We start from the raw sequence: 20752 nt of genomic DNA on the forward strand, positions 1-20752 counted from the left end.
AGGTAAGTCTAATTGGACACTGAGCTGCATTGTGGATTGCCGTTAAAGGTAATAAAAAATTAAAAAAATTATGACTTGTTAATAAAATAATGCAAAATTGATTGGACAATGGGGTGGGTCGTAGGATGCCTTTAGATGTTAAAAAAAAATTAACCAATATGAATTCTTAATAAAATAATGCACAAAATAAATATAAGCCCTTTTTATTCACCTCAACGTTTTTTTTGACCGATGTTTGACAATAAGTAAGACCAAGGTAAGACGGATTGGACACTAGGTTGAGTCATGGGAATGCCTTTAGAAGTAAAAACAAAAAATCACAATTATGAATTGTTAATAAAATAATGTACAAAGTAAACATAAGTCCTTCTTCTTTGCATCAGCTCCTTCCTAATCCCAACTTGACAATAAATAAGACCAAGGTAAGACAGATTGGACACTAGGCTAGGTTGTGGGATCCCTTTAGAGTTAAAAAAAATAAAAAATCGAAGTGTTAGTAAAATAATACATAAAATAAACATAAGTCCCCTTCTTCGCCTTAGCGCCTTCCTGACCCCAATTTGACAATAAGTAAGACCAAGGTAAGACGAATTGGACACTGTGCTGCATTGTGGGATGCCGTTAGAGATAAAAATAAAATAAAAACATTATGAATTGTTAATAAAATAATGCACAAGGTAAACATAAACCCTCTTCTTCTCTCAATGCCTTCTTGACCCTAAGTTGACAATGAGTAAGACCAAGGTAAGCTAGATTGGACATTGAGTTATGTTGTGAGAAGTCGTTAGAGGTAAAAATAAAATAAACAATTATGAATTATTAATAAAATAATGCACAAAACAAACATAAGACATCTTCTTCGTTCAGCGCCAACCTGACCTCAATTTGACAATGAGTAAGACCAAGGTAAGACGAATTAGACACTGAACTGCGTTGTGAGATGTCGTTAGAGGTAATAATAATAATAATAAAACATTATGAATTGTTAATAAAATAATGCACAAAATAAAACATAAGTTTTTTTATTTTCTCAATGCCTTTCTGATCCCAGCTTGACAATAAATAAGACCAAGGTAAGACGAATTACACACTAGACTTGGACACTAGACTGGGTCGTGTGGATATGTCTCTATAAGTAAAACTAAAATAATAATAATTATGAATTGTTAATAAAATAATGCACAAAGTAAATATAATTCCCCTAAATTGTCTTAGGTAAGATCAATGAAAGATAGATTGGACACTAGGATGGGTTGTGGAGATGCCTGTAGAGATAAAAACAAAAAAAATTAATTATGAATTGTTAATAAAATAATGCACAAAGTAAACATAAGTCCCCTTTTTCTCCTCAACGCCTTCTTGATTCTAACATGACGATAAATAAGACCAAGGTAATGTGGAATAGATACTTTGCTGGGTCGTTGGATGCCTCCAGAGGTAAAAAATAAAATAAAATGAATTGTTAATAAAATAGTGCACAAAATAAACATAAGTCTCCTTCGCCTCAGTGCCTCTTGACCCCAACTTGGCAATAAGTAAGACCAAGGTAAGGTCGATTAGACATTGTACTGCGTTGTGAGATGTCATTAGAGGTAAAAATAAAACAAAAAAATTATGAATTGTTAATAAAATAATGCACAAAATAAACATAAGCCCTCTTCGCTCAGTGTCTTCCTCACCCCAACTTGGCAACAAGTAAGACCAAGGTAAGGTGAATTGGACACTCGACTGCGTTGTGGGATGCCGTCAGAGGTAAAAATAAATAAATAAATTATGAATTGTTAATAAAACAATGTAGAAAGTAAACATAAACCCTTTTCTTCGCTCATCACCTTCCTGACCTTAACTTGACAATAAGTAAGATCAAGGTAAGACAAATTGGATACTAAGCTGCGTTGTGTGGATATGCGTTTAGAATAAAAACCAAAAAATAATAATTATGAATTGTTAATAAAATAATGTACAAAGTAAATATAATTCCCCTTATTTGCCTTAGGTAAGACCAAGGTAAGACAGATTGGACAGATACTAGGTTGAGTCGTGGGGATGCTTCTATAGGTAAAAACAAAAAATAATATTTATGAATTGTTAATAAAATAATGCACAAAGTAAACATAAATTTCATTTTTCGTCTCTGCACCTTCCTGACCTCAACTTCACATTAAGTAAGATCAAGGTAAGTTTGATTAGACACTAAGCTGCATTGTGGATTGCCATTAAAGGTAAAAAAAAATTAAAAATATTATGAATTGTTAATAAAATAATGCAAAATTGGTTGGACAATGGGATGGGTCATACGATGACTTTCGAGGTAAAAAAAAAAATAACAAATATTAATACTTAATAAAATAATGCACAAAATAAAAATAAGCCCACTTTACTCACCTCGACGTTTTCTTGACTCATACTTGGCAATAAGTAAGACCAAGGTAAAGCGGATTGGACACTAGGCTGAGTCGTGTAGATGCCTTTAGAAGTAAAAACAAACAACAATGATTATGAATTGTTAATAAAATAATATACAAAGTAAACATAAGCCCCCTTTTTCGCCTCAACGCCTTTTTGATTCTAACTTGACAATAAAAAAGACCAAGGTAACGTGGAATAGACACTTTGCTGGGTCGTTGGTTGCCTCCAGAGGTAAAAAAAATTTATAAAATGAATTGTTAATAAAATACATAAGTCTCCTTCGTTTCAGCGCCTCTTGACCCCAACTTGGCTATATGTAAGACCAAGGTAAGGTCGATTAGACACTGTACTACGTTGTGGGATGTCATTAGAGGTAAAAATAAAATAAAAAAATTATGAATTGTTAAAAAAATAATGCAAAATTGATTGGACAATGGGGTGGGTCATAAGATGACTTTAGAGGCAAAAAAAAAATTTAACAAATATGAATTTTTAATAAAATAATGCACAAAATAAAAATAAGCCCACTTTACTCACCTCGACGTTTTTTTGACCCATATTTGGCAATAAGTAAGACCAAGGTAAAGCGGACTGGACACTAGGCTGAGTCGCAGAGATGCTTTTAAAAGTAAAAACAAAAAACAATGATAATGAATTGTTAATAAAATAATGTACAAAGTAAACATAAGCCCCCTTTTTGGCCTCAACGCCTTCCTGATTCTAACTTGACAATAAAAAAGACCAAGGTAACGTGGAATAGACACTTTGTTGGGTCGTTGGATGCCTCCAGAGGTAAAGAAAAATAAAAAAAATGAATTGTTAATAAAATAATGCACAAAATAAACATAAGTCTCTTTTTTCGCCTCAACGCCTTTCTGACCTCAACTTGGCAATAAGTAAGACCAAGGTAAGGTCGATTAGACACTGTACTACGTTGTGGGATGCCATTAGACGTAAAAATAAAATAAAAAAATTATGAATTGTTAAAAAAATAATGCACAAAATAAAGATAAACCCTCTTCGCTCAGTGTCTTCCTCACCCCAACTTGGCAAGAAGTAAGACCAAGGTAAGGCGAATTGGACACTGGGCTGCATTGTGGGATACTGTTAGCGTTAAAAATAAATAAATAAATTACGAATTGTTAATACAACAATGTAGAAAGTAAATATAAACCTTTTTATTCGTTCAACACCTTTCTGACCTCAACTTGACAATAAGTAAGACCAAGGTAAGATGGATTGTACACTGTGTTGCGTTGTGTGGATATGCCTTTAAAAGTAAAAACAAAAAGATAATAATTTTGAATTGTTAATAAAACAATGCATAAAATAAATATAATCCCTCTTATTTGCCTCAGGTAAGACCAAGGTGCGACAGATTGGACAAACACTAGGCTGAGTCGTGGGGATGCCTCTATAAGTAAAAACAAAAAATAATTTATGAATTGTTAATAAAATAATGCACAAAGTAAACATAAACTCCCTTTTTTGCCTCAGCACCTTCTTGACCCGAACTTGATAATAAATAAGATCAAGGTAAGTCTGATTGGACACTAAGCTGCGTTGTGGATTGCTGTTAAAGGTAACAAAAAATTATGACTTGTTAATAAAATAATGCAAAATTGATTGGACAATGGGGTGGGTCGTAGGATGCCTTTAGAGGTTAAATTTTTTTTAACAAATATGAATTCTTAATAAAATAATGCACAAATATAAACCCTTTTTATTCACCTCAACGTTTTTTTTGAACCATATTTGGCAATAAGTAAGACCAAGGTAAGACGGATTGGACACTAGGCCGAGTTGTGGGAATGCCTTTAGAAGTAAAAACAAAAAATAATAACTATGAATTGTTAATAAAATAATGTACAAAGTAAACATAAGCCCATTTTCTTCGCATCAGCTCCTTCATAATTTCAACTTGACAATAAATAAGACCAAGGTAAGACAGATTGGACACTAGGCTAGGTCGTGGGATCCCTCTAGAGTTAAAAAAAAAAAAAATCGAAGTGTTAGTAAAATAATACACAAAATAAACATAAGTCCCCTTCTTTGCCTCAACGCCTTCCTGACCCCAACTTGGCATTAAATAAGACCAAGGTAAGGCAAATTGGACACTGTGCTGCATTGTGGGATGCCGTTAGATATAAAAATAAAATAAAATAATTATGAATTGTTAATAAAATAATGCACAAGGTAAACATAAACCCTCTTCTTCTCTCAACGCCTTCTTGACCCTAAGTTGACAATGAGTAAGACCAAGGTAAACTAGATTGGACATTGAGTTATGTTGTGAGATGCCGCTAGAGGTAAAAATAAAATAAAAAATTATGAATTGTTAATAAAACAATGCACAAAGCAAACATAAACCATCTTGTTCGCTCAATGCCAACGTGACGCCAATTTGACAATGAGTAAGACCAAGATAAGACAAATTAGACACTGGACTGCGTTGTGAGATGTCGTTAGAGGTAATAATAATAAAACATTATGAATTGTTAATAAAATAATACACAAAATAAAACATAAGTTCTTTTATTCTCTCAACGCCTTACTGATCCCAACTTGACAATAAATAAGACTAAGGTTGTAATGCCCCGCCAGGAAACCCCGAAGGGATAAGCTAAAATAACATGAATAAAGTGCAAATTTTTTTTTTAAAAAGTTACAACACAAGATGCAACACGATATCAAAGATTCAGATTACATAGCGGAAGACTTCAACTAACTCCTAAAGAGTTTCCCAACGAGATTACTTAAATTTCACAATTCATTTACTCGCACAATTAATCCAATAAGCTAATTATCTTAACAACGAGATAATTTATAATCAGGATAATTTCTTTCAAAGGACGGAAATGTAAATCACAACAAAGATTCATCATTAAGTTCCATTCATAATCCTCATTCAAGCTTTTCATTTAAAATTATAAACCATACATCTAACATTCTAATACACTAGGATTTTATCATAAACATGAGAGACCTTTTCAAGCATATTAAATTTCCTTAGCAACAACTGAATATAATTCATTACTCTCAGATACCTTATTCCATATTCCAACTTATTGCATTAGAAGGATGATTTCACACATGCATTACGATAAATCGCTTCTCAACCAATTATGCATTCGGTCCACATGGCATTCAAAATAGAACTGAATAAAAGCATCTAAAGTTAATTCCCATTTATCCACTTAACCATTTTAACATAAGCTAAACATACATGATAAAGCTGAATAAAGGAAACATAAGAGAATACACCACATAACACCATAATGATCTCGGAGTTCACCCCTAAAGGGCTACATCTCCGGGTCTGCGCAACTGCAAGACCCCTCTGATAATTAATAAAGTTAAGAGTACAAGAGGTTACACTATACAATCCAGCCATCAAGGCGATACATAAGCAATATACAACGACCACAACGGTCAATAATACATAAACGATCCCTACAAGGAACAGGATCCAGCTGAACATAATCAAGCTAATACAAAGGTCCAGAAGAGCATCCATAAAACTGAGCCATCACCACCCAAGGTCTAACAAGAAACTGACACTCACAAGGGCAGCGACAAAGGACGACTCACACAGGTACTCAAAAACAGGACAAAACGACAACACCCTAGCGAACGTAGGGACAAGTGTCATCACACAACCTGGTATGGATACCATGGCAAGTCTTCATAGGTCCCGACCCATACACTGGTAACCCTGGCAACCTAATCCGAACTTCCGGCCCATCCAAGCCTCATGTGGACCCACACATCCTCTTGTGAAGATAAGGAAGGTGGTTTGCCATTTCAGGCCTTCTCACAGCATGTCGAGTTTATGCTAGCACTCGTCCCATGTGTGAGGCACATTATCTTATTTATAAATTATTTTCTATTCTACTTAGGTTATCACTTATTAGACTCACTTTCGACGGGTTACCCAGCAGCCACTTTGGGCGCGGCCCCCAATCGAAAGCCACTTTCCCATACGACACTAGACTAAACTCAGACGAACTCAAAACCAAGGAATACACATGGTCAGACGAACGGAGTTCAAGAAGGAGAAACAATCATCTGGTCAAATACGACTCAAGGATGAACACTTACTGACGGTACTCTAACTAGAGACCTGACAACTAAGGTCAACCAGGAATCATTATTCGACTCACTCAAAGAGGATATGATTAAAACGACACTACCACAATACAATCGTCAACTCGAAATCGAGGACTGAAACAGGAACACCAAATCATCCATATGACAGGGTCCTTTTAAACAAAGCAAAACATGCCATTTCATAATTAAAGCAAATACAGTAATTAAACTCGCAAGACAACAATCAGAAAAGACAATATTCCTCAAATTGATTTAAACATTACAAGGCGATCAAGTTTTCTACAAGATCCAAATCAGATTACAGTTATCTACCTCAACTGGGGATAAGTTGTTCTTGGTTTTCTAACTCCTAAGGTTCAAGCATTGAACATGCGAATAAGCCATAATGAGTTTTTAAACCATTTCATAATAATAAAATTCAGACAACCGATTAATTATAAAAAGAGCGTCTAAAAGAAGATAATCGTTTCCAAAAGCATATCGTTAAAATTTCTAATGCCCAATGGCTAATATTTCACTACTTACAATTACTCAAATGATATGTTCTACGATAAAATTTTTAACATCATCAATCAGAATGATATCACTGATGTTCAGTTGCGAAAATTCACAGTTTTAGAATTTAATTAAAAGGAGGCATCAATCACGAAAAGAAGTTGAATAATGCTTAATCCCTAAACTCCATTTTAAAATTACTCAATACCAATTTAACATTTATCATTTCTATGCCCCTTAATCAAATTACGCAACTAATTATACTTAACATTAAAACAACTCTCATTTAAATGATATAAATATCATATGTTTTTCTTTTTTTTTTAATACTAAAAATTACATTGAAAACGCATTTAAAACATCGTTTAAAACAAACTACGTTTAAACAAAAAAAAAGCATTTAAATAAAACTAAGTTCTACAACCAAGAAGCACGCGTTTGAAAACGCGGCTAGGGTTAGGGCTTCGCGCAGGGGAGCCCGTGGGCAGCGCCACTGCGGTGCCCGCAGGCTCCGCGGCGCCCTGCGGCCACCGCAGTGCCGCGGCCCAAGCCCTTAGCACCAGCGAGCGGGGGAGTTAACAGTGGGAGCGAGCGGTAGAAAGGGGAGATGTGCGGGGGGAGGGGAGGAGGAGCGGGGGAGCTCCGCTCCCCGCCCTCCAACCCCAAACAATGGTTTTCTTTATTTAAAACAAAACTCCAAACAACCAGTTCGCCCCAAAACAATAAAACGCACAGTCCATAAAAACCAATACGTTTTAAATTTTAATTCGAACACACAGTTCGGTTTACATTCCCAGAATGAAATTTGATAAAAACGAACTTGATTAAAACGCCCAGGTTCGTTCCCCATTTAAAAATAACAACGCACAGTTTGTAAAAAGAACAAAATACATTTAAAATTTCGTTGAACACACAGTTCGATGATAAATTAAATGTTCTCATTTTCCATAAAAACACAGTTCGAACTATTAAAAAAACAAAACGCCCAAAAGCAAGGAGGAATTAACAATACCTCAACAACACTTCCAGTCAAGCTGGTTAATTACTAAATCACTCAAAAGCATGGCATTCAATGGAGAAATCCAAAGCCACGATAAAACCCCCAATTCCATTTCAAACAAGAACTAAGAATGAGAGTTGGATCCTACCTGATCTCGCGTTCCTGGCAAGATCGGCTGAAGAATCCCAATCTCAGCTGCCAAGCCTTCAATTTTTCCATCTCCAATCCAAAAACTTCTCCAAAAAAATGTCCCCCCCTTCCATTTTCCCCCAAATTTGGGTTAAATGGAAGAGTTGACCCAAAAATTTCTATTTTTGGAATAAAAATCTTTATTTACAAATAATTCACAAATTCATCCTTTCTAACTTATCACAACAATTTAACTTGCTTTCCAAACCAAAAATCGATTTCTTTCATTTAATCAAATTTAACCTTTCAGATTATAAACGGCAACAGAAATACCATTAACTCTATGGCGATACAATATAAAACTTCCTTTTCAACATCATAAACAAAATGCATTAAATATTCAAAAAAAGACATTAATTCAAATTTACTTCCAATTTAAAATAGGCAATTCATTAACAACGAAAATCACATAACGGAAACTAGAATAATCTAATCCATTAATCTTCAATGCACAAACGCATAAATAAACAAGATAATTACTAAGGACTAATTAACCAATTTAACCATGCACACCAGGCACGCAAACCGAGAAGGTCAACCAAACAGACGACTCGCAAACCCAAACAAGAAGGGGTCACCGACGACGACTGGCGATGCTCACTTGAGCACGACTAAGGTCAACTAGGGTCTTACGACCACCTAATCCAACTCTAAGGATTAAAAAGATATGCTCAAACCTGCAAAACCAGGTGACGACGAACCTCGCACTCATGCGACTTCGTACCTGAAATCTCCTGCAACCAACGATCATACATGCATACTTATATAAAACTTAATGAATGCGTTAGCTCGATGAATACCATGAAATAAGAACACTAAACAACTAGCATAAAACTAGTGTGAGAACCACATCAATAGCCATGCGTAAAATCAACATCTGACTATAACATAATATTACGATTAACAAATCAAGATTAAACCAAGGTTAGAAGTAGATTAGGGTAGGGGTACTACATTCTCCCCCCCTAGGTTCCGACTTACTCCTGGAAGTCATAAGGCTAGATGGAGAACATGTCGTACGCATCAGCCCTGAAACTCATTCAACAAAGGTCAAATTGCACATAGAATCTTTCCATAAATAAATGAAATATTATTGCTAAATCTTTTACAAACGCCATAATCCATTGGCAAGATACATTTAAAACCATACATTCCTTACAATATTCCAGGAATTATCCACCATCATAGCAGAGAAATAAGAATTTTCTTCCTTTCAGTACACCAAATTAAAGCATTACAAAGAGGTAAACAACAATTACCATAATCATCGGTCACAAATGACAGAAAAACATGCCATAAGATCAATTTTCTTTACCAATCCATCTTTATCATAAAATTTTATTGAATCGAACTAGCTCAAAATATCAATTTCTATAACCAAATCAACTTTCATGAAATAAGAGCAACATAAATAACTCAATTGTTACACTTGCCAGGCATAAGAAAACCTTTCCAAAGACTATGTCCCATAACATAGCGACAAGTTAACACAATTTACTCCATGATACAAGCAATAACCATCCACAAAATTGGAATGCATAACAGAAAAGGCCGCATGTGAGCATGTCTAATGCTCGGTCAATGATAACATGCACGATCAACATCTCTATGCCTGATCTCATAACAACAATATGATCATAAATATCCAATATCTCACTCAAGGGCTTGATGGTGCTAGGCACACCATAGCGGTGCTACCTTCCATACAAGACCTTTGTGAATATCCCTTGTTGTGCAAGGTGGTTAGCCTCCAAGAGATAGTCACCACACATAGGTAGGTAGTGGATACTAGCTGCATCACAGCCTCACATACCTCCATCCTCAAGGTTCCTTGCGTCTACTTCCTCGTATACACTCATCCAAGCCCGTCTCCTACGTTCTTGGAGAGGAATTCACATTGCAACACAAGACCAGCATACGAAAACAATAATGATAAACCAGTTTAGCCACCAAAGTACAGAAGAATAAAGATAATAAATTCTCAATTCCAACAGTAAGGCAAGAAAATAATCCGGAATCTCAACACCAAATCAAAAGTGCAAAAGATCACAAGATCATGGCTAAACCTTCACAGTCAAGGTAAAATAAACTGCTGATCCCCAAAGAAATATAAAGAATAGCACAACTGCACATAACATCACGGCGTGACTAATAGCTAGCCACCAATCGAGGAAGGAAGGAACAATTGTCTAGCTATCCTAGTAGCTCATCATATGGTGTGGCCAAGTCACACATCCACATGGCATGGCAGTGTGCACCTCGACATCACCCCGCATCACGTCGTCACGTGGCATGGCAATACCCCAAGTGGAGAAAACACACAATGGACGTATCCCGCATGGTAGTGCACCTCGCGGAAAAAGCACGCGCAAGTCACATCCCGCATAGCGACGTATCTAGAAGGATACTTGTCGTAAGTCAGAGGTATACATGACTATGGTCCACCCACCTGCCCACCAACACATACTAACTGGCAGCACATGTGAATAAACCTACCTTTCATGAAGACAAGGCAAAGGATCCTCCAAATCATACCATCACTATACACAAGAATCACCATCCAAACTGCTCAATTAAGGAAGAGGAATAGGCTGACACACATAAACCTATAAATAGGTTCATCAAAGGGAAAGTATCGAGTACACCTTGATACAGTTTAGTAGTACAACTATATCATTCCTCGAAGTAGAGAAGCTAAAGTCGCTTCGCGCCGACATTACTCGTACGCCAATCCATACCATTCAAGGAATGGTCGCTTCGAATACTACCCCTTAACATACCGAGTTACCCACAACCCAAGGTTTGGTACTCAGTAGGGAACAATTAAGCAACATCACATAAACAGTATGGTTTCCCATACTCATAAGCAACATATCCTCCATGGTTGATTACTTCACCAATCCATGGGCACATAAGATAAGCACTGGTTTCTTACAATACACGCAATTACACCAGTACTGGTTTAGTCACATTTACGGGGAGTACTTTTCAGTACGCTAACATCTATTCAAGGAGATTCCAATTATGCTTTCTATATAAATAACTGAATCAAGTTTACTCTAGATGCAAGTACTGAATTATTAACAATTCACAATTATATAAGGAATTAACATCATTCATATAGCTTTCTCGAATCTCACTACGCATTCATAATTAAATTACTAGCTAAGCAAATTCATTTCTAAAGCTTAAGGCTTTCATCTATCACTATGAAGCCAAAAGCAACATACGATTTCACATGTTCCATAACATTCTATTTAAATCAGTGCACTCTTAATACCATTTCTAAAAATCTTATGATTAGGCAAAGAGAAGGGAAAGAGAGTTTGATAGCCCAACTATTTCCTACAAACAAGATCACGCTATAATATCACATTTTCTCACTATAAGCCTATCATTTAATTACACGGTTTTCATTTCGCTACCGTTTAGAAGGATGACAATCAACCTAACCAAAAATGTTTCCAATAATTATGGTTGCAACAGGAGGTTCTAGTTTTTTTTTTTTTTTTTTTTCCAAACCAAAACAGAGATCAAGAGAGGCACTCTTTTCGGTAATGCAAGACCTCTTAAGAACACTCACTTAAATAATACAATACAGACACGTCATAATTTGCAACCTATTAGAGAAGATCACATTACGATCAAAGATAAGCAAGAAGCTATTACCCCAAATAAAACATATTAATGCACGCCATCAAACAAGCTTTTCCATTCGCATTTCCTAAACACATTAAGGTAATTCCACATACCCAAAAGCGAGTTCAATGGAGCATTTGATAAAATAAATCTTCAATCAAACTGGTTTAATGAAACACATAAGACAATCTTTCGGAAAACACATTAATATTCTCTCGAAGCTACAATAACATGCTCTTTTTAACACTTCTACAAACCAAGCAGTTCACATAATTCAACTATTCGCATAGCAATGCACCTTACTAGAATAGAATTTAATCATGCTACTCCTACAACATACACATGGAGAATTCTTTAAACATACTCATACAGTTTTCTCCCAAAACCAATATAAATTTTAAACCCATAGCCCTTTAATAATCTAAACACATAAGCATCGTAAAGCTCATACAAGGGTTCAAGAAGTCACACCCTTTTTCTCTTTCCAACAAGAAGCTCAAATCAAAGATAATTACACATATCCTAAATTATTTTAATTTCCAGAAAGAGAGAGAAATGGCAATAATTATTTAATTTTCTATAAAATAAGCATTCAATAATTTCCATATTAGTCCTTCAAGTGGACAACATTAAGCCCTCTTCGCTTAGTGTCTTCCTCACCCCAACTTGGCAACAAGTAAGACCAAGGTAAGGCGAATTGGACACTCGATTGCGTTGTGGGATGCCGTTAGAGGTAAAAATAAATAAATAAATTATGAATTGTTAATAAAACAATGTAGAAAGTAAACATAAACCCTTTTCTTCACTGAACGCCTTCCTGACCTTAACTTGACAATAAGTAAGATCAAGGTAAGACGAATTGGACACTAAGCTGCGTTGTGCGGATATGCCTTTAGAATAAAAACCCAAAAATAATAATTATGAATTATTAATAAAATAATGTACAAAGTAAATATAATTCCCCTTATTTGCTTCAAGTAAGACCAAGGTAAGACAGATTGGACAGATACTAGGTTGTGTCGTGGGGATGCTTCTATAGGTAAAAGCAAAAAAATAATATTTATAAATTGTTAATAAAATAATGCACAAAGTAAACATAAACTCTATTTTTCATCTCCGCACCTTCCTGATCCCAACTTGACATTAAATAAGATCTAGGTAAGTCTGATTGGACACTGAGCTGCATTGTGTATTGTCATTAAAGGTAAAAAAAAACAAAAAAAACTATGAATTGTTAATAAAATAATGCAAAATTGATTGGACAATGGGGTGGGTCATAGGATGACTTTAGAGGTAATTTCTTTTTTATCAAATATGAATTCTTAATAAAATAATGCACAAAATAAAAATAAGCCCACTTTACTCACCTCGACGTTTTCTTGACCTATACTTGGCAATAAGTAAGACCAAAGTAAAACAGATTGGACACTAGGCTGAGTCGTGGACATGCCTTTAGAAGTAAAAACAAAAAACAATGATTATGAATTGTTAATAAAATAATGTACAAAGTAAACATAAGCCCCCTTTTTGGCCTTAACGCCTTCCTGATTCTAACTTGACAATAAATAAGACCAAGGTAATGTGAAATAGACACTTTGCTGGGTCGTTGGATGCCTCCAGAGGTCAAAAATAAAAAAAATGCACAAAATAAACATAAGTCTCTTTCTTCGCCTCAGCCCCTCTTGACTCCAACTTGGCAATAAGTAAGACCAAGGTAAGGTCGATTAGGCACTGTACTGCGTTATGGGATGCCATTAGAGGTAAAAATAAAATAAAAAAATTATGAATTGTTAATAAAATAATGCACAAAATAAACACAAGCCCTCTTCGCTCAGTGTCTTTCTCACTCCAACTTGGCAACAAGTAAGACCAAGGTAAGACGAATTGGACACTGGGCTGCATTGTGGGATACCGTTAGTGGTAAAATAAATAAATAAATTACGAATTGCTAATACAACAATGTAGAAAGTAAACATAAACCTTTTTCTTCGCTCAACGCCTTTTTGACCTCAACACTGTGCTGCGTTGTGTGGATATGTCTTTCGAAGTAAAAATAAAAAAATAATAATTATGAATTGTTAATAAAATAATGCACAAAATAAATATAATTCCCCTTATTTGTCTCAGGTAAGACCAAGGTGAGACAGATTGGACAAACACTAGGCTGAGTCGTGGGGATGCTTCTATAGGTAAAAGAAAAAAATAATATTTATGAATTGTTAATAAAATAATATTTATGAATTGTTAATAAAATAATGCACAAATTAAACATAAACTCCATTTTTCATCTCCGCACCTTCCTGATCCCAACTTGACATTAAATAAGATCAAGGTAAGTCTGATTGGAAACTGGTCTGCGTTGTGGATTGCCGTTAAAGGTAACAAAAAGTTAAAAAAATTATGACTTGTTAATAAAATAATGCAAAATTGATTGGACAATGGGGTGGGTCGTAGGATGCCTTTAGAGGTAAAAAAAAATTAACAAATATGAATTCTTAATAAAATAATGCACAAAATAAATATAAGCCCTTTTTATTTGCCTCAACGTTTTTTTGACCCATACTTGGCAATAAGTAAGACCAAGGTAAGACGGATTGGACACTAGGCTGAGTCGTGGGAATGCCTTTAGAAATAAAAACAAAAAATATTAATTATGAATTGTTAATAAAATAATGTACAAAGTAAACATAAGCCCCTCTTCTTCGCATCAACTCTTTCTTAATCCGAACTTGACAATAAATAAGACCAAGTTAAAAGAGATTGGACACTAGGCTAGGTCGTGGGATCCCTCTAGAGTTAAAAAAAATAAAAATCGAAGTGTTAATAAAATAATACACAAAATAAACATAAGCCCCCTTCTTCGCCTCAACGCCTTCCTGACCCCAACTTGACAATAAGTAAGACCAAGGTAAGGCGAATTGGACACTGTGCTGCGTTGTGGGATGCCGTTAGAGATAAAACTAAAATAAAAAATTATGAATTGTTAATAAAATAATGCACAAGGTAAACATAAACTCTCTTCTTCTCTTAATGCCTTCTTGACCCTAACTTGACAATGACTAAGACCAAGGTAAGGTAGATTGGACATTGAGCTATGTTGTGAGATGCCATTAGAGGTAAAAATAAAATAAAAAATTTATGAATTATTAATAAAATAATGCACAAAGCTAACATAAGCCATCTTCTTCGCTCAGTGCCATCCTGACCCAATTTGATAATGAGTAAGACCAAGGTAAGACGAATTAGACACTGGACTGCGTTGTGGGATGTCGTTAGAGGTAAAAATAATAACAAAACATTATGAATTGTTAATAAAATAATGCACAAAATAAAACATAAGTTCTTTTATTCTCTCAGCGTCTTCCTGACCCCAACTTGACAATAAATAAGATCAAGGTAAGACGAATTACACACTAGAGTGGGCCGTGTGGATATGTTTCTATAAGTAAAACCAAAAAAATAATAATTATGAATTGTTAATAAAATAATGCCCAAAGTAAATATAATTCCCCTTAATTGTCTTAGGTAAGACCAATGAAAGATGGATTGAACACTAGGATGGGTTGTGGAGATGCCTATAGAGATAAAAACAAAAAAAATTAATTATGAATTTTTAATAAAATAATGTACAAAGTAAACATAAGCCCCCTTTTTGGCCTCAACGCCTTCCTGATTCTAACTTGACAATAAATAAGACCAAGGTAACGTGGAATAGACACTTTGCTGGGTTGTTGGATGGCTCCAAAGGTAAAAAAATAAATAAAAATAAATTGTTAATAAAATAATGCACAAAATAAACATAAGTCGTTTTCTTCACTTCAGTGCCTCTTGACCCCAACTTGGCAATAAGTAAGACCAAGGTAAGGTCGATTAGGCACTGTACTGCGTTGTGGGATGCCATTAGAGAGAAAAATAAAATAAAAAAATTATGAATTGTTAATAAAACAATGCACAAAATAAACATAAGCCGTCTTCGCTCAGTGTCTTTCTCACCCCAACTTGGCAACAAGTAAGACCAAGGTAATACGAATTGGACACTAGGCTACATTGTGGGATACCGTTAGCGGTAAAATAAATAAATAAATTACTAATTGTTAATACAAAAATGTAGAAAGTAAACAAACTTTTTTCTTCGCTCAACGCCTTTCTGACCTCAACTTGAAAATAAGTAAGACCAAGGTAAGACAGATTGTACATTGTGCTGCGTTGTGTGGATATGCCTTTAGAAGTAAAAACCAAAAAATAATAATTATGAATTGTTAATAAAATAATGCACAAAATAAATATAATCCCCCTTATTTGCCTCAGGTAAGACCAAAGTGAGACAGATTGGATAGACACTGGGCCGAGTCGTGGGGATGCCTCTATAGGTAAAAACAAAAAATAATTTATGAATTGTTAATAAAATAATGCACAAAATAAAAATAAACCCCTTCTTCGCCTTAGCACCTTCTGACCCCAACTTGACAATAAGTAAGACCAAGGTAAAGCAGATTGGATAGTGGGCTGGGTCATGGGATGCCTCTAAAAGTAACAAAAATTAAAAAAAAAAATTGTTAATAAATAATGCACATAATAAACATAAGCCCCTTTCTTCATCTGAGCGCGTTTTTGACCCCAACTTGACAATAAGTAAGACCAAGGTAAGACAGATTGGACACTAGGCTAGGTCGTGAGGATGCTTATAAAGGTAAAAACAAAAAATAATAATTATGAATTGTTAATAAAATAATGCACAAAGTAAACATAAGCCCCGTTCTTCGCCTTAATGCCTTCCTGACCCCGACTTGATAATAAATAAGACCAAGGTAAGGTGGTTTGGATACTGGGCTGGGTCGTGGGATGCCTCCAGAAATATTAAAAAAATGAATTGTTAATAAAATAATGCACAAAATAAGCATAAGCCCCCATTTTTGCCTCAACGCCTTCTTGACCCCAATTTGATAATAAGTAAAGACCAAGGTAAGGCAGATTGGACACTGAGCTATGTTGTGGGATGTCGTTAGAGGTGAAAATAAATAAAAAAATTATGAATTGTTAATAAAATAATGCACAAAGTAAACATAAACCCTTTTCGCTCAGCGTCAACCTGACCTCAACTTGGAAATAAGTAAGACCAAGGTAAGACGGATTGGACACTGAGTTGCATTGTGAGATGTCGTTAAAGGTAAAATAAATAAATAAAATTATGAATTGTTAATAAAACAATGCAGAAAGTAAACATAAACCCTTTTTTTCGCTCAACACCTTCTTGACCCCAACTTGGTAATAAGTAAGACCAAGGTAAGACAGATTGAACACTGTATTAGATCGTGTGGATATGTCTCTAGAGGTAAAAGCAAAAAAATAATAATAATGAATTGTTAATAAAATAATGCATAGTAAATATAATCCTCTTATTTGCCTCGGGTAAGACCAAGGTAAAATGGATTGGACACTAGGCTGAGTCATGGGGATGCCTTTAGAGGTAAAAACAAAAAATAATAATTATGAATTGTTAATAAAATAATGCACAAAGTAAATATAAGCCCCCTTCTTCGCCTCAACGCCTTCCTGACCCCAACTTGGCAATAAATAAATATCAAGGTAAGACAGATTGAACACTGGGGTGCATTGTGGGATGTCGTTAGAGGTAAAAACATAAAATTATAATTATGAATTGTTAATAAAATAATGCAAAACAGATTGGACACTGAGGTGGGTCGTGGGATGCCTCTAGAGGTAAAAAAAAATAAAAAATGAATTGTTAATAAAATAATGCACAAAATAAACATAAGCCCCCTTTTTCGCTTCATCGCTTTCTTGACTCCAACTTGACAATAAGTAAGACCAAAGTAAGATGGATTGGACATTAGGCTAGGTCGTGGGGATGCCTATAGAGGTAAAAACAAATAATAATAATAATTATTGTTACTAAAATAATGCACAAAGTAAACATAAGCCCCTTTCTTCGCCTCAACATCTTCCTGACCCCAACTTGACAATAAGTAAGACCAATGTAAGGTGGATTGGACACTGGGTTGGGTCATGGGATGCCTTTTGAGGTTTAAAAAAAATAAAAAAATAAGTTGTTAATAAAATAATGCACAAAACAAACATCTGGACCCCAACTTCGCCTCAGTGCCTTCCTTACCCTAACTTGGCGATAAGTAAGACCAAGGTAGGGTGGATTGGACACTGGGCTGCGTTGTGGGATGTCGTTTGAGGTAAAAATAAAATAAAATAATGATGAATTGTTAATAAAATAATGCACAAAGTAAACACAAGCCCTTTTTTTGCTCAGCGCCTTTCCGACCCCAACTTGGCAATAAATAAGACCAATGTAAAGCTGATTGGATACTGAACTGCGTTGTGAGATACTGTTAGAGGTAAAAATAAAATAAAAAAATTATAAATTGTTAATAAAATAATGCACAAAGTAAACATAAGTCTTCTTTTTCGCTCAGCGCCTTCCTGACTCCAACTTGACAATAAATAAGACAAAGGTAAGGTGGATTGGACACTAGGCTGGGTCCTATGGATATGTCTGTAGAGGTAAAAACAAAATAATAATAATTAGGAATTGTTAATAAAATAATGCACAAAGTAAATATAATTCCTCTTATTTGCCTTATGTAAGACCAAGGTAAGGCAGATTAGACACTAGGCTGGGTCGTGGGGATGCCTTTGGAGGTAAAAACAAAAAATAATAATTATGAATTGTTAATAAAATAATGCACAAAGTAAACATAAGCCCCCTTTCTTCACATCAATGCCTTTTTCTGACCCTAACTTGACAATAAGTAAGACCAAGGTAAGACAGATTAGACACTGATTAGAGTCGTGGGATGCCTTTAGAGGTAAATTTAAAAAAAAATAAAAACGAATTGTTAATAAAATAATGCACAAAATAAACTTAAGCCCCATTATTCGACTCATTGCCTTCTTGACTCCAACTTGACAAAAAGTAAGACCAAGGTAAGACGGATTGGACACTATGCTGCGTTGTGGGATGCCGCTAGAGCTAAAAATAAAATAAAAAAATTATGAATTGTTAATAAAATAATGCACAAAGTAAACATAAGCCCCTTTTTTGCCCAACGCCTTCCTGACACCAACTTGGCAATGAGTAAGACCATGGTAAGGCAGATTGGATACTGGACTGCGTTGTGAGATGCCGTTAGAGGTAAAAATAAAATAAAAAAATTATGAATTGTTAATAAAATAATGCACAAAGTAAAACATAAGCCCTTTTCTTCGCTTAGCGCCTTCCTGACCTCAACTTGGCAATAAGTAAGACCAAGGTAAGACGGAATGGATACTGGATTGAGTCATGTGGATATGCCTTTAAAGGTAAAAACAAAAATAATAATAATTAAGAATTGTTAATAAAATAACACATAAAGTAAATATAATCCCCCTTATTTGCCTTAGGTAAGACCAAGGTAATAAGGATTGGACACTAGGCTGGGTCGTGGGGATGCCTCTAGAGGTAAAAACAAAAATAAATAAATTATGAATTGTTAATAAAATAATGCACAAAATAAACATAGGCCCACTTATTCATCTCACCGTTTTCCTGACCCCAACTTAACAATAAGTAAGACCAATGTAAGACAGATTTACACTGGGTTGCGTTGTAGGATGCCGTTAGAGGTAAAAACAAAAAATAATAATTATGAATTGTTAATAAAATAATTCAAAATGGATTGGACACTAGGGTGGGTCGTGGGATGCCTCTAGAGGTAAAAAAAATAAAAAAAATGAATTGTTAATAAAATAATGCACAAAGTAAACATAAACCCCCTTTACTCGCTTCAACGCTTTCCTGACTCCAACTTGGCAATAAGTAAGACCAAGGTAAGACGGATTTGACACTAGGCTGAGTTGTGGGGATGCCTTTAGAGGTAAAAACAAATAATAATAATTATGAATTGTTAATAAAATAATACATAAAGTAAACACAAGCCCCTTTTTTCACCTCAACGCTTTCCTGACCCCAACTTGGCAATAAGTAAGACCAAGGAAAGGCGGATTGAATACTGGGTTGGGTCGTGGGATGCCTTTAGAGGTAAAAATAAAATAAAAAAATGAATTGTTAATAAAATAATGCACAAAATAAACATAAACCTCTTTTTCGCCTAAGCACCTTCCTGACCCCAATTTGGCAATAATTAAGACCAAGGTAAGGTAGATTGGACACTGGGCTGAGTTGTGGGATGCTGTTAGAGGTGCAAAACATTAAAAACATAATGAATTGTTAATAAAATAATACACAAAGTAAACATAAGCCCCTTTCTTCGCCTCAACGTATTCATGACCCCAACTTGACAATAAGTAAGACCAAGGTAAGGCGGATTAGACACTGGGCTGGGTTGTGGGATGCCTTTAGAGGTAAAAATAAAAATAAAAATGAATTGTTAATAAAATAATGCACAAAATACATATAAACCCCTTCTTCGCCTCAGCGCCTTCCTGACCCCAATTTGGCAATAAGTAAGATCAACGTAAGGCGGATTGAACAATGAGATGAGTTGTGATATCGTTAGAGGTAAAAAAATAACAAAATAATGAATTGTTAATAAAATAATACACAAAGTAAACATAAGCCCCTTTCTTCCCCTCAGCATATTCGTGACCCCAACTTGGCAATAAGTAAGATCAAGGTAAGATGGATTGGACACTAGACAAGGTCGTGTGGATATGCCTCTGAAGGTAAAAACAAAAAATAATAATTATGATTTGTTAATAAAATAATGCACAAAGTAAACATAAACCCCCTTCTTCGCCTTAGTGCCTTCTTGACCCCAACTTGGCAATAAGTAAGACCAAGGCAAGGCAGATTGGACACTAGGCTGGATTGTGAGGATGCTTCTAGAGGTAAAATAAAAAAAATAAAATAATGCACAAAGTAAACATAAGCCCCCTTCT

This window comes from Cryptomeria japonica, chromosome 11 (genome assembly GCF_030272615.1).
Source record: "Cryptomeria japonica chromosome 11, Sugi_1.0, whole genome shotgun sequence".
Lineage (NCBI taxonomy): Eukaryota > Viridiplantae > Streptophyta > Pinopsida > Cupressales > Cupressaceae > Cryptomeria > Cryptomeria japonica.